We start from the raw sequence: 14,144 nt of genomic DNA, 5'->3' as shown, positions 1-14,144 counted from the left end.
CTTTCTGTTGCCCTCCCAGCCCTTCCCGAGGATAATAATAATAATAATGATGATGATAATGGTCACTGTACTGAGCGCTGGGGTAGGTACAAGGTTGGACACAGTTGGATACAAGGATTGTTCACAGTCCCTGTCCCATTATTATCATCATGGTATTTGTTAAGCACCTACTATGTGTCAGGCACTGTACTAAGCACTGAGGTGGATACAAGCAAATCAGGTTGGACACAGTCGCTGTCCCACACGGGGCTCACAGTCTCAATCCCCGTTTTACAGATGAGGGAACTGAGGCCCAGAGAAGTAAAGTGACTTGCCCAAGATCACACAGCAGACGAGTGGCAGAGTCAGGATTAGAACTCATGACCTTCTGACTCCCAAGCCCGAGCTCTAGCCACTACGTCATGCTGCTTCTCCGCATCAACAGGACCTTGTGCCCTAGTACCAAGGGACATGAGGAGTGGCCAGTGTCCCCTCACCCCCCCGACAAATTTAACTCGGTGGGTGGGGGTTAACGGGGAGAGAGGCCCAAGTTACACAGGGATCGGAATGTGGATAGGGATTATTTCGAGGGTCCGGACCAGAGCAGGGAGTGGGGACAGGCAAAAGCAGCGGAGAGGATGCTGAGGACCGGGGGCTGGGCACAGGGCGTTGGTGGGGGGTCGGGGGAGGGCGATGGGCTGTACTTAGTGACAATGTGACATTCCCCCCTTCTAGACTGTGAACCCGTCGTAGGCAGGGATTATCTCTATTTGTTACTGAATTGTACTTCCCAAGCGCTTAGTACAGTGCTCTGCACACAGCAAGCGCTCAATAAAATACGATTGAATGAATGAATGAAAGATGGAGGGGCAGAGGGATGTAGAGAGGTGGGGAGGAAGCCCCCTTTGTCCAGAAGAAAGAGGTGGGGGAAGCTGGCGGCGAGGTGGGGGTGGGGGTTGATATTGGAAGATAGCGGAGTGGGGGGGCGAGATCCAAAAGGGGACAGGAAAGGCTTAGCCGAGAATTTCTGGGGTGCCAAAATTGCAGCCTCCCTTGAAAACAGCGGATTTTAACCCCCCCCCCCCCCACTCCCCTGGGACAGTCCGGCCTAGCCATGGTGCTTGCGCCCCAGCCTTAATTCTTTTTCAGCCCCTGCTCCCTATGCCCCGCCCCCTCCCCCGCTTTTCCCATTCTGGAAAACCTGTACATCTCTGGTCTATTTCTAAAGACGGGAGACCCTCGGTAGAAGGGATCCGCGGCGGCTCCCTCCTAAGGGGTGACCCTCCTCCTCCTCCTCCTCTTTGCTTCCCCCACACCTGGATCTGGGTTTAAAAATAAAGCCCGTGGGGGTGGGTGGAAGGATGGTCTATCCCACAGATCTCAGCTGACCCCTTCTTCCTCCTCCTCCTCCTCCTCTTCTTCCTCCTCCTCCTCTTCTTCCTCCTCCTCTTTGTTTCCCCCGCATCTGGGCCTAGGTTTAAAAATAAAGGCTGTGGGGGTGGGTGGAAGGATGGTCCGTTCCACAGGTCCCAGCTGACCTCCTCCTCCTCCTCTTCCTCCTCCTCCTCCTCCTCTTCCTCCTCCTCCTCTCCTCTTCTTCCTCCTCCCCCTCCTCTTTGCTGCCCCCGCACCCGGGTCTGGGCTTAAAAATAAAGGCTGTGTAGGTGGGTGGGAGGATGGTCCGCCCCTCAGGTCCCAGCTGACCCCTTCCTCCTCCTCCTCCTCCTCCCTCTTCCTCTCCTCCTCCCCCTCCTCCTTTATACGGCGAGCTCCGTCTCCGGCGCGCATCCCCCTCCCCCCAAAACCGGGCGCCCCCGCACAGGCCCCGCATCCCGGCTCCGGCTCCGGCTCCGGCCTGGCCTGGCCTGGCGGGCCCCCAGCCGCTCTGAGGTCCTTCGCCCCCGGCCCCCGGCCCCCGGAGGGGGAGAAGAGGGGCAGGGCAGGGGGCTGGCGAGAGGAGGAGCAGGAGGAGGAGGAGGAGGAGGAGGAGGAGAAGGAGGAGGAGGCGGCGGTGGCATCGCAGAGCCCAGCCCCGGTAGCCCCGGTGGCCCCGGCGGGGACCGGCAGCGCCTCGCGGGGCTCTCCCCGGGCCCGACGCCCTCCCGCCCCATGGGGAACTCTCCGTCTCAAGGCATGTGCCTGTCTCTCTCCCTAATCACTGCCTCCATGCTTAAGTGGCAGGTATCTCCCGTTTTCTTTGTGTGTTTTCCCCTCGGCCCGGGCCGGCGCGGGCGGCCGCGGGGGGCGGGGGACCCGAAGGACCGGCCGCCGGCGGGAGACGATGGGGATGCGGGAGGCGATGCGGGTTGCTCGGAGGGACAGGGAAACGGGATGGGGGCCACGGGGAGGAGATGGAGGGGACCCGTCGTGGTGGTGTGTGGGGGGGTGACCTGGGGACGGGGGTGGGGCGGGGGGTACCGGCATGGAGATGGCCGAGATGGGGAAGGGGAGGGGGTGCAGGATGCTCTGAGGGACAAGGAAATGGGATGGGGTGAAGGGGAGGAGATGGAGAGGACCGGTCGTGGGGGAGGGTACCGGGATGGAGATGCTGGAGATGGGGAAGGGCGGGGATGCAGGATGCTCTGAGGGGCAGGAAAGCGGGATGGGGTGAAGGGGAGGAGATGGTGGGGGCCGGTCGTGGTAGGGGGTCCTGGGGATAGGGGTGGGGGTGGGGATGGGGTAGCGGGATGGAGACGCTGGATATGGGGAAGGGGGTGGGGTGAAGGATGCTTTGAGGGACAGGGAAATGGGATGGGGCGAGGGGGAGGAGATGGAGAGGACCGGTCGTGATAGGGGGTCCCGGGGATGGAGGTGGGGCGGGGGCACCGGGATGGAGATGGGGAAGGGGGAGATGCAGGACGCTTTGAGGGATAAGGAAATGGGATGGGGTAAAGGGGAAGAGGTGGAGAGGACCTGGAGGAGGGGACGGGGGTCCTGGTGATGGGGGGGTGCGGTGGGGACGGGGGTACCGGGATGGAGATGCCGGAGATGGGGGGCGGGGCAGATTCCGGCGATGGAGGAGGGGGGGCTGAGCCCGGGGAACCGAGACGGGAGCGGGGGGGGCGGGGGGACGGTGGGTACCACCGGGAGAGATGGAGAAAAGGGGGCGCCGGGAGGGAAGGGGGGCAGGGGCAGAGAGGGGGGCGGGGGAAGAGAGAAGGGGAACATCCGAGGTGAAGATGGGGGGAGGGAGGGGAAGATGGAGGAGGGGAGGTGGGCGGGGGTCGGGAGGCCAGATGGGAGCAGATGGAAAATTTGAAGATGGAAATAGAGGCCTAGTGTGTATTTGTGTGTGTATGTGTGTGTGTGTTTGTGGGGGGCAAATGCGGGCAAAAGCGGGGCGGGGGGAGAAGCGTTGCCGGGGGTCGAGGCGGAGACCCTCCCCCTGCCCCAGGGCAGGACCCCGGCCCGACCTCAGAGACCCCCGGGGGGGCGGGGAGGCTCCCGCGTTGCCGGGAGGTGGGTCTGGGCCTCCCGGGAGCGGGCGGGACCTGTGGGTATTTACCAGCCCGGAGCCGGGCACCGGGGAGGGGGCGGGGGCTGCCAGGAGGAGCCGCCCCCTCCTCCCGAGCGGACCGACTCCCCTCCCGTCACTGGGGGAGGGGGGAGTAGGGGGGAGTAAGGGGGAGGGGGCGTCCTGGCCTCTCCCCTCCGACCCAGAGCCTGCCGGGGAGGTGGGGGGTGGAGGGGGTGGGCTGGAGGGTCTTCCAGGAAGGAGGGAGGGGCTGGAAGCGGGTGTCCCCGCCCCCGGGGGGACGTCAGCCTGTCCGGGGTCCGGGGAGGGGGGAGGGGAGGTGTTGGGGAGGGGGCGGGGGCGAAGATGCTGGTGACGGCGGCGAGGCCCCGAGGCGCAGATCGCAGGAGGGAGGCTGGGGGCGCCCGGAGCCCCCGACCCCGCGACCCCCCGACCCCCCGACCCCATGCACCCCTGGCACTGCCTCCGCCGCTTGGCCCTCACCTGGTGGGAGCGGGGGGCAGAGGGCAGCCCCCGGGGGGCCAGGGAGGACCCTACCTCCCGCGACCAAGGTGAGGGGGACGGATGGGGGTCTCCTGGAGTCTGGGGTGACTGGGGGCAGGGGGCGATCAGGGTACCAGGGTCACCCTCCCCCGGGATGGGGTCGGGGACAGGAGAGGCCGATGGCCGGGCCGGGTGACCTTGAGATGACTGCCTGGCCATCTCGTGCCGGGCCTCAGTTTCCCCCTCCAGCCCCCGGTGAATGGCGCCCGCGCGCGTTGAGGGGGAGGAGGGTTGGGGGAAGTTGAGGATGGGTGTGAGTGTGTATCTGAGATACGGATCGAGATGGTGTGGATGGCGGGGGTCGGGGGCCGTTTGCGATCACGGGTGGGCTTTTTGTGTGGTTGAGCTTGTCGGTGATTCCGTGGGCACCCGAGAACCGATTCGTGTGCGGGGTGGTGACCGATGGACTCGCGTGGATGTCCGATTGTGTGGTGGTGCGGGACTGTGTGGGACTCCGCCTGACCATACGCAGTCGTGATAGCGCGGCGGCATTATGGCGTGCGACTGGATGTGGGATTGGGTTTGCGGATGTGTTTGGCTTTGCCCGGCATGCGATTGCGATAGCGTGGGAGTGTTATCGCGTTTCTGCCATAACGTATGATTTTTGAGAGTGTTGGACGAGTGGTGCTAGCGGTGGTGAAAATCCATCGGTTCCTAGTCTTCGAATGCCCGGAGATCCTTTTAGCCCGAAGGGGCAGCCAGTGGAATGGTGGATTTTCGGGGAGAGTTACCCCTAACTGTGTGTGTTTGTGTGTTTCTGGATTGTGAGTTCACTGTGGGCACGTGTGTTGACTCCATGTGTCACTCTGGGTTTGTGTTGTATGTGCTTGGGATCTGTTACTCTGTATTTCTCAAAGTCACTGTGTATAAGGGTGACAGTGTATGCACGGAGTCAGCGTTCAGCTTTGAGCGACTGAGAGTTTGTGTGATTGGGTCTGGGGGTGTGAGTCACGGGATGTGTGTGAGATTCTAGTTTTGTGTGTATGTCATCTTTTGGGCGTACGTCTGCTTTTCTGTCGGAAGACGTTCGTGGTTTGTGTCTGTGTGCACCTGAGTGTGTGTCTCTGGGTCTGTGGGTGAGGTTCACTGTGGATGTGTGTGCGTGCGCGATTGTGTGTCTCTGGGTCCGTGTGAGGGTTCACTGTGGAGGGGTGTGTGTGTGTCCGTGTACAGTATTCTCCGTGGATATGTGTGTGAGACTAAGTGTGTGTCCCTGCATCTGTGTATGAGCATGTAAGAGTGAGTGTGTGTCGGTCTGTGTAAGGGATTCACTGCGATCGTGCGTGTGTGTGTCTGGGTCTGTGTAAGGGATTCGATGTGGATGTGTGTGAGACTGAGTGTGTGTGTCTGGGTCTTTGGATTGGGTTCACTGCGGATGTGTGTGTGTTAGGCTGAGTGTGTGTGTTCGCATATGGGGTTCACTATGGATGTATGTGTGTGTATTTGTGTGGTATTGAGTGTGTTTCCCTAGACCTGTGTATGGGATTCCGTGTGTGTGTGAGATACTGAGTGTGTGTACCCAGGTCTGTGCATGGGGCTCACCGTGGATGTGTGTGTGTGTGTGTATTTATGTGTGTGATACTGAGTATGTGTGGATGTGTGTGTAGCCCTGAGCGTGTGTCCCTGGGCCTGGGTACGGGATTGGCTGGGGATGCAGGTATCCCAGGGCATGACTATGTGGGGAGGGGGTGGGAAGGATGTGCGTGCGTGAGACTGAGTGTCTCTGGCTCTGCGCATGGCGTTCCCGATGATGTCCCCTTCCCCTCTCCACCCCAGGCCCTCCTTTGCCCACCGCTCACACGCAAACACACCCGCACTGGACCTGGCCACGCCAAAGTCTTCCCTGGAGCGGGCTCCCACCAGCGGCTCCGAGACAAGAGGGCGTTTGTGCCCTCACCCTCATCCCCCCCAGCTAGGGGCGGGCTGTCGGTTTGGAGGGCCCAGGATTAGCTTCATGGGTTTGGGGGGGCGAGGGGTTTTGGTTGAGGCCGGCAGGGGATGGCCCAGTTGCCCAGCGGGGGACCGGGAGGCGGCAGCCTCTGGGAAGCCAGGGGTCAGAGCTCACGGCCCGGTCAGTCTGGAGAGGAGGGGGCGGGAGCCAGGGCCCCTGACCCCGGGCACCGCACCCCTCCCACCCTCCGTGCCCTGTACACCTTCCTGGCATCTGGCGGGCACAGGCCCACCCCCTTCCTCTGTCCCTGCTCCATCTGGGGGGCCAGAAACTCTTTCTGATTTAGAGTGGGGGCGGAGGGGGTGGGGAGGGTCTTGTCTACTCCCGCGACCCATCCAGGCTCAGGGAGGGACAGGCCGTCCCCCCCGAGGCCGCCCGGCAAGGCAGAGGGGCTGAGGGATGATGGGGACCCCAAGTCCCCGGCCTCAGCGGCGCCCCCGGCCCAGCCCCCTCCTCCCCAGGCTGGCACGGCCCCGGCGCGGGGGCAGCTGGCTCGCTAAGCCACTCAAATGCTGCTTGAAAAATCATTCATCTGCTGCCCGACAGGGCCCCTGGGCCAGAAATCCCGCGTCAGCGGGTTTGAGGGTGACCCCTCCCCTCGCCCTTCTCCTTCATCCTCTCTCCTGCCTTCCGTCCTGCCCCACTGCCCAGCCGGTGCCGGCCCCCTCTGCCCTCCCCTCGGGGGATGGGGCAAGGGATGGGAGCGGGGGCGGCAGCCGGGTAAACCGGGTAAACGAGCCGAGCTGTTTCCCGCCCCCCTGCTCCCCGACCCTTGACTGATCGATCGATTGATGGATTTTAGTCTCCTGCCATCGCCCCCACGCCAACCCTGACCCCTGACCCCTCCCGTCCATCCTTCTGCCCCTCCGTCCACCCCTTCTCCCCCAAGATGTGCCCCAGCGCTGGTCCATGGGGGGGGGGAGGCAAGCTGGGCCGGGGTCGGGGATGGATGGGGGGCTCGTGTCCCCGGCCTCCAACTTCCAACCCCTCCCCCGGTCCTCCTCCTCCTCCTCCTCCCGATGAGCAGGAGAGGCAGAGTCTCTTTGCTGTGACATTGCGCTGTCCGCTCCCACCGTCCCTCTCCCCGCGTCCAGAGACTTCGGTTCTGCCCCCGGCCGGGACCCTCGCTCTGCCCGGCCCTCCCGGCCAGGGGAAGGGTCCCCTAGGGCCACCCAAGCCAGGTCCGCCTTTGCCTCCCTCCCCCACCCCGGCAGAGGGCTTATACCAGGGGCCCCCGGCCCTCCCGGCTCCTGCTGCCACCGAGCCGCGAGCGGTCAGCCCGGCTTTGTCTACAGTGACGGGGCGAGGAAGGGGTCCCGGAGAGAGTCCTCCAGCCTCCGCCACCCCTCCTCCCTCCCACCGATCAACCAATCGATCGGCGAAGTTCACTGAGCGCTTACCGTGTGCCGAGCACTGGACTGAGCGCTCGGAAAAGGACAATAGAGTTGGCAGGCGGGATCTCTGCCCACAAGGAATTTAAAGTCAAGAGGGGGAGACAGGGCCCCGCCCCCCTACCTTTCCCTTTCACTCTTCTCCCCGTCTCCTCTCTCCTTTTCCCCTCTCCATCCTTTTTCTCTTCCCATTTCACAGGTGGGACAAATGAGGCCATGCCTCAGCGTGGGCTCCAGGAGTCCAGGCCCCCAGCTCCCCCTGCTCCCATCCAGCTGGGGGCACCTCTCCCATCCCCCGCCTCACTCGCCACCGCTGGTCGTGCCCACTCAGAGGGGCCAGGGGGTGGGAGGGGGATGCCAGGGTAGGCAGAGGGCTGGGCCCGGAGGGAGTGGCCTGCCCGAAGCCCCTCCTCTGCTGGAGCAGGTTGGACCAGGAGTCCCCTGGCACAGGTGAGGCAGGGGGAAACTGGGTGTGGGGGACCCAGGGGCACAGCTGACCTGATGGGTCAGATCCAACTCTGTCCCTCCCTTCTCCCCTCCGTCAAGTCCTACCTAATGCCAACCTGTTCCGTTAATCTTTAAGCTCACTGGGGGCAATAAATGTGTCTGTTTATTGTTATAATGTACTGTCCCAAGAGCTTAGTACAGTGCTCTGCACACAGTAAGCGCTCAGTAATGATTAAATGAATGAATGAATGAACCCCCTCACCCAACCAATGTGGTAGAACAGAGCCTCCGCTGCCCACTTTCTCTTAATCTTCACCACATATTTTTTTCTGGCCTCACCTGTCACCTTGTTTCTCTTTCTTTCTCTCTGCCTGATTTCCCTGGGCTCTTCAGAGTAGTAGTTTGTAATCCCCCTTCCCCTTGTCATCATAATAATAATTGCGGCATCTGTAAAGTGCTTACTGTGTGCCAAGTACTGTTTAAACCCTGGGATAGAAGCAAGGTACTCAGATTGGACACAGTCCCTGTCCCATTCTGGCTCACAGTCCTTAGGCCCATTTTACAGATGAGGTACCTGAACAACAGAGAAGTGAAGTGACTTGCTCAAGGTCACACAGCAGACATATGGTGGAGCTGGGATTAGAACCCAGGTCCTCTTCCTCCCAAGCCCGTGCCCTTTCCACTAGGTCATCCTGCTTCTGCCTTATCCTACACCCTCCTGAGGAGCAGGACCAGAAAGTCCCCAGTTCCTCAGCAAGGGGGGTGCGGCCTTGGGGCAGGGAGCCACGGGCTTCAGCAACCTCCCTTTTCCCTCTCCCACCCCACCCATCATTGATTGTTGACCCAGAGGATACTGCAACCAGAGGGATTTAGGTAAAACATCACACAGAACTTCCTGACATTGCTGGGGGTGGGAGAAGGGGTGAGCAGGGAATGGAATGTCTGTGTGTGTTTGGGAGGGTATCGCTAAACACAAAGTTGATATTCTGGGTCCTGCCCAGAGGCAGAGGGATGATTGCCATGACTTCTCAGTGTTCCTATCATTTTGGGAGAGATGAGCCGAGACTGGAGAACTCCCTCCACTCCTTCCAAGTTCACGGCTTCTGCCCCCAAGCCTGGTGCAGACGGCCCTGAGGGGGGATTTGGGTGCCATTTCAGGGTGGCAGAGGGGTAAAAGGAGCCACTTCGTGTCTGCCTAGAGTTCAACCTCCAACCCTGCCCCTCGGAGCCCCCATCTCCCTCCCACACTTGGCCTGTAGGCCCTGTCCCAAGTAGTCCCCGGAGCCATTTCTCCCCCAGCGCTACCAGGATGGTTCATGCTGAGTTAGTGGGGAAAGGTCAGGAGTGGAGAGGGTAGAGTCAGGAGTGTTAGATGGTCCATACTGGGTCACTGGAGGGAGAGTCAGGGATGGAGAGGGGAAAAGTTGGAGGTGTTGGATGATCCATACCAGGTCAGTGGAGGAGACTCAGGGATAGAGGAGAGGAATTAGGGGTATTGGATGGTTCATGTTGGGTCACTGGAAGGAGAGTTAGGGATGGAGAGGGGAGGATTTAGGGGTATTGAATTGTTAGGAGTATTGGACGGTCCATGCTGGGTCACTGCAGGGAGAGTCAGGGATGGAGGGGGAGGAGTTAGGGGTGTTGGGTGGTCTGTACCTAACGAGTTTGGGGGAACAGATGGGCAACCAATTCAGAGTTCCCGCAAATGTCCTGGTGCCACTCTCGGAGAGAGAGAGAGCCGTAGGCTGGAGAAGCTGTGGAGCTGAGCTGCTGAGCAGCCTGATGGAGCTCAGCCCCTGATATATTTTTTTCATGGTATTTGTTAAGTGCTTACTATGTGCCAGGCACTGTACTAAGTGCTGGGGCAGGTAAAAGATCATCAGGTTGGACCCAGTCCCTGGCCCATGTGGGGCCTCGCAGTATCAATCCCCGTTTTCCAGATGAGGTAACTGAGGCGCAGAGAAGGAAAGTGACTTGCCCAGAGTCCCACAGCAGACAAGTGATGAAGCCTGGAATTAGAGCCCAGGTCCTTCTGACTCCCAGGCCCGTGCTCTATCCACTAGTCCATGCTGCTTCTTCTATTCTCTTTAGCCCTCACGTCCAAGGGGCTGGGGCTACTAAAATCACATCTTCTCCCAAAATTCCCTGATTAAACCCTCACTTCTGCAACACCTATACACTGGAATCTGTACCCCTTAAGCACTGGGTTTTCTCCCCACCCCCAGCTCCTTATACTCTCCCATTTCCCCCATCTCTAATGTATTTTAAGGTCTATCTCCCCCTCTAGACTGTAAGCTCCTCGTAGGCAGGGATCATGCCTACCAATTCCACTGTATTGTACTCTCCCAAAATCTTAGTACAGTGCTCTGCCCACAGTAAGTGCTCAGCAGCGTGAGAGAAGTGTGGCGAAGTAAGTAGAGCATGGGCCTGGAAGTCAGAGGCACCTGGGTTCTACCCCTGGCTCTGCTCCTCGTCTGCTGTGTGACCTTGGGTGAGTCACTTCACCTCTCTGGGCCTCAGTTCCCTCATCTGTAAAATAGGGATTACGATGGTGAGCCCCATGTAGGACAGGGACTGCGTCCAACCTGATGAGCTCGTACCTACTCCAGCGCTTAGTTCAGAGCCTGGAACACAGTAAGCACTAAACACATACCATAAAAGAAACCCAAAACAAAAAACAAATTGCTTGATTGATTGATTGAGGGAGGCCACAGCCAAGCACAGCCTTCAATCACTTCATCGGTCAATAATGTTTAGCCCTTGCTCTGTGCAGAGCACTGTACCGAGTGCTTGGGAGAGTTTGTAAACATGATCTCTGCCCTCATGGAATTTACAATCAAATGGGATAAACTGACTGAAACAAGTTACAGGGAGGAGGAAGCAGTGGAGTGTAAAAATGTGTCCTAAGTGCTGTGGAAAGGGAATGAAGTAAATACCTTGGGCCCCTACGTGACACGGAAGGGTTTAAGAGGCAGTTGGCGGTGAAATAGGGTGAGGAAGATTAGAAATTGATCAGGGAAGACATCCTGGAGGAGATGTGATTTCAGAAGGACCTTGAAGATGAGGACAGCAGTAATGTTAATCACCATTATTCATCCAATCCTATCTACTGAGCCCTTACTGTGGGCAAAGCACCATACTGAGCGCTTGGGAGAGTACGATACAACAACAGACACATTCCCGGCGCACAGGGAGCTCACAGGCACTATCATTATTGTTATTATTGTTGTGTTTGTTATTGCTATTATTACTATCTGTCAGGTATAAAGGGGGAGGTCGTTCCAGGCAGGACGGAGGGAGGGAGTGAAGAAGAAGTTGGCACTGAGAGAAAAGATTGAAGCCCAGTAAGTAGGATGACTCGAGGGGAGTGAAGCGTTGGAGCTGGAGAGCTGGGGAAGAGGAACAGAGATAAGTAAAAAAAAAAAATAAAATGTTGGTATTTGTTAAGCGCTTACTATGTGCCGAGCACTGTTCTAAGCGCTGGGGTAGACACAGGGGAAGCAGGTTGTCCCACGTGGGGCTCACAATCTTAATCCCCATTTTACAGATGAGGGAACTGAGGCACAGAGAAGTGAAGTGACTTGCCCACAGTCACACAGCTGACAAGTGGCAGAGCTGGGATTCGAACTCACGAGCCCTGACTCCAAAGCCCGTGCTCTTTCCACTGCGCCACGTAGGAATGAGAGAACTGATTGAGTGCCTTAAAGCTGTGGGTCAGCAGTTTCTCTTTGATGTGGAAAGGAGTGGACAACGTTGGGAGGTTCTGGGGAAGTGGGGAGGCAACAGAGCAGAGTCAGGACTGGAGAGGGACGAGGCTGGAGGCAGGGAGGTCTCTGAGGAGGCTAGGTCGTAGCAGTTTGGATGGAGAGGATGGGGCAGATTCTGGAGAGATCGGGAGGGAAAAATCAACAGAATCTGGTGACAGACTGAACATGGGAGAGAGGAGTCGTTGGTGTTGTCAAAGTGATGGGAAGCTTAGGTGGAGGAAATCATTTGGGAGGGATGATGGGGAGTTCGGTTTTGGACATTTTTTTAAAATGATATTTGTTAAGCGCTTTCTATGTCCCAGGCAATGTCCTAAGAGCTGGGGTGGATACAGTCCCTGTCGCCCATGGGGCCTCATGGACTTAATCCCCATTTTACAGATGAGTTAACTGAGGCACAGAGAAGCAAAGTGACTTGCCCAACGTCACAGAGCAGTTGAGTGGCAGAGCAGGGATTAGAACCCAGATCCTTCTGACTCTCTGGTACGTGGTTTAACCATTAGGCCATGCTGCTTCTCATTAAACGAGGTGCTGGTGGGATATCCGTGTAGAGGTGACATGGAGGAAGGATATGCGAGGATGCTGAAGAGGAAGGAGAGAGGTGGGGCTTGGAGAGATAGATTTGGGAGTCATCCACATAGAAATGGCAGCTGAAGCCATGAGAGGTCCCGAAGCGGGTGGGCGTAGATTGAGAAGGGGAGGGAACCCAGAACTGAGCCTTGAGGGACACCCAGAGTTAGGCAATGGGACACAGAAGAGGACTTGGCAAAGAAGATTGAGAAGTCTCCACCAGACAGGTGAGGGGAGGAGGAGTAAATTGTGTCCGAGTACTATCGATCAATCGGTGGTATTTATTGAGCACTTACTGCGTGCAGACCACTGTACTGAGCACTTGAGAGAGTACCATGCAATAGAGTTGTTAGACCAGACCCCTGACTTCAAGAGAAACAGCATGGTCTAGTGGATAGAGCACAGGTCTGTGAGTCGGAAGGACCTGGGTTCTAATCCTACCTCTGCCACTTGTTTGCTGTGTGACCTTGGGCAAGTCACTTAACTCCTCAAGGCTGTAAGTTTGTTAATAAGAATAAGAAAGGTATTTGTTAAGGACTTGCTATGTCTGTGTCAAGCACTGTTCTAAGCACTGGGGTAGACACAAGCTGATCAGGTTGGATGCCAATCCCTTTCCCACTTGGGCCTCACAGTCTTAAGACTCCTTTTACAGATGAGATAATTGAGGCATAGAGAAGTAAAGTGACTTGCCCAAGGTCACTCAGTAGACAAGTGGCGGAGCCGGGATTAGAACCCAGGTCCTTCTGACTCCCAGACCCATGCTCTATCCACTAGGTCATGCTGCTTCAGGCGTCTGCTAATTCGTTGTTTTGTACTCTCCCAAGTGCTTAGTACAATACTCTGCACAAAGTGAGCACTTCATAAATACCATGGACTGATTGATTCTCTGTGCTTCAGTTACGCTATCTGTTAAATGGAGTGGGAACCCCAAGTGTTACAGAGACTGTGTCCAACCCGATTACCGTGTAGCTACCCCAGTGCTTAGCACAGTCCCTGGCACATAGTGAGCGCTTAAAAAATACCTTTTAAAAAAAATGGCTGCCCGCCACCGCCCGCCTCCTGCCTGAGTCTTGTCTCTCCTCCGGTGTCCGGTGTCTCGTCTGTCCTCCCCCGTCCCGTCCGAGTGTCCGCGTCCATCTGCCCTCCCCTCCTTCCCTCACCCACCACCCGTCTCCCCGGAATACCGGGGTTCCCGGAGCCTCGGTCTTAAGTGTCCTCCTTTCCTGTCCTCACCCAGGGCTCCGGCACACGGCGGGAGACAAGCAGCCTGGACTCTGTTCCCTTTGTTTAAAGTCTCCAGGTCAGTAAGCGTGGGGAGAGACCCAGCTCCACCCGACTTCTCCACTGTGGGCGTCAGCCCCGTCCTCCACCCCTCACCCCCTTCCCACTGACCCCGCAGGGAGAGGAGGGGGCGGCCAGGGCAGGGAGGTGTGTCAGCCTGGAGTCAGGCCTGCAGGAGAGCACGGCGGTGATGATGATGGTATTTAATTCATTCCATTCTATTTATTGAGTGCTTACCGTGTGCAGAGCACTGTACTAAGCGCTTGGGAGAGTACAATACAATAAACAGACCTATTCCCTGCCCACGAAGAGCTTACGGTCTTGATCGGGGGAGACAGACATCGATACAGATAAATAAATGACAGATATAAATCCTGTGGGGATGGGGACATAAATCCTGTGGGGCTGGGAAGGGGGTTATAAAAAAGGGAGTAAGTCAGGGTGACGCAGAAGGGAGTGGGAGAAGAGGGAAGGAGGGGCTTAGTCTGGGAAGGCTTCTTGGAGGAGATGTGCCTTCAGTAAAGTTTTGAAGGCAGGGAGAGTCATTGTCCGTGGGATTTGAGGAGGGAGGGCGTTCCAGGCCAGGGGCAGGATGTGGGCGAACGGTCGGCGGCGAGATAGGTGAGATGGAGGTGCAGTGAGAAGGTCGGCATTAGAGGAGTCAAGTGTGCAGTTGGGTTGTAGAAAGAGAGTAGTGAGGTGAGGCGCTTACTATGTGTCAAGCACTGTTCTAAGCGCTGGGG

The 14,144-nt window shown here is 58.0% G+C and overlaps 1 protein-coding gene across 3 annotated transcripts in view; it reads left to right on the top strand.

Moving 5' to 3' along the window:
- Nucleotides 1-1,950: 1,950 nt before the first annotated feature.
- The window catches only part of SRCIN1 (SRC kinase signaling inhibitor 1), a 66,808-nt gene continuing 54,614 nt past the window's right edge, over nucleotides 1,951-14,144 (top strand). For all 3 annotated transcript variants that reach the window (XM_039913494.1, XM_039913493.1, XM_039913495.1), the window contains exons 1-2: nucleotides 1,951-2,160; nucleotides 13,358-13,420. The gene's annotated coding sequence lies outside the window, so the exon portion shown is untranslated. The remainder of the gene's footprint in view (nucleotides 2,161-13,357; nucleotides 13,421-14,144) is intronic.

The sequence above is a fragment of the Ornithorhynchus anatinus genome, chromosome 11 (assembly GCF_004115215.2).
Source record: "Ornithorhynchus anatinus isolate Pmale09 chromosome 11, mOrnAna1.pri.v4, whole genome shotgun sequence".
Lineage (NCBI taxonomy): Eukaryota > Metazoa > Chordata > Mammalia > Monotremata > Ornithorhynchidae > Ornithorhynchus > Ornithorhynchus anatinus.
Note: the sequence above shows the minus strand (reverse complement) of the source record. Positions and strands in the feature narration are given on the sequence as shown.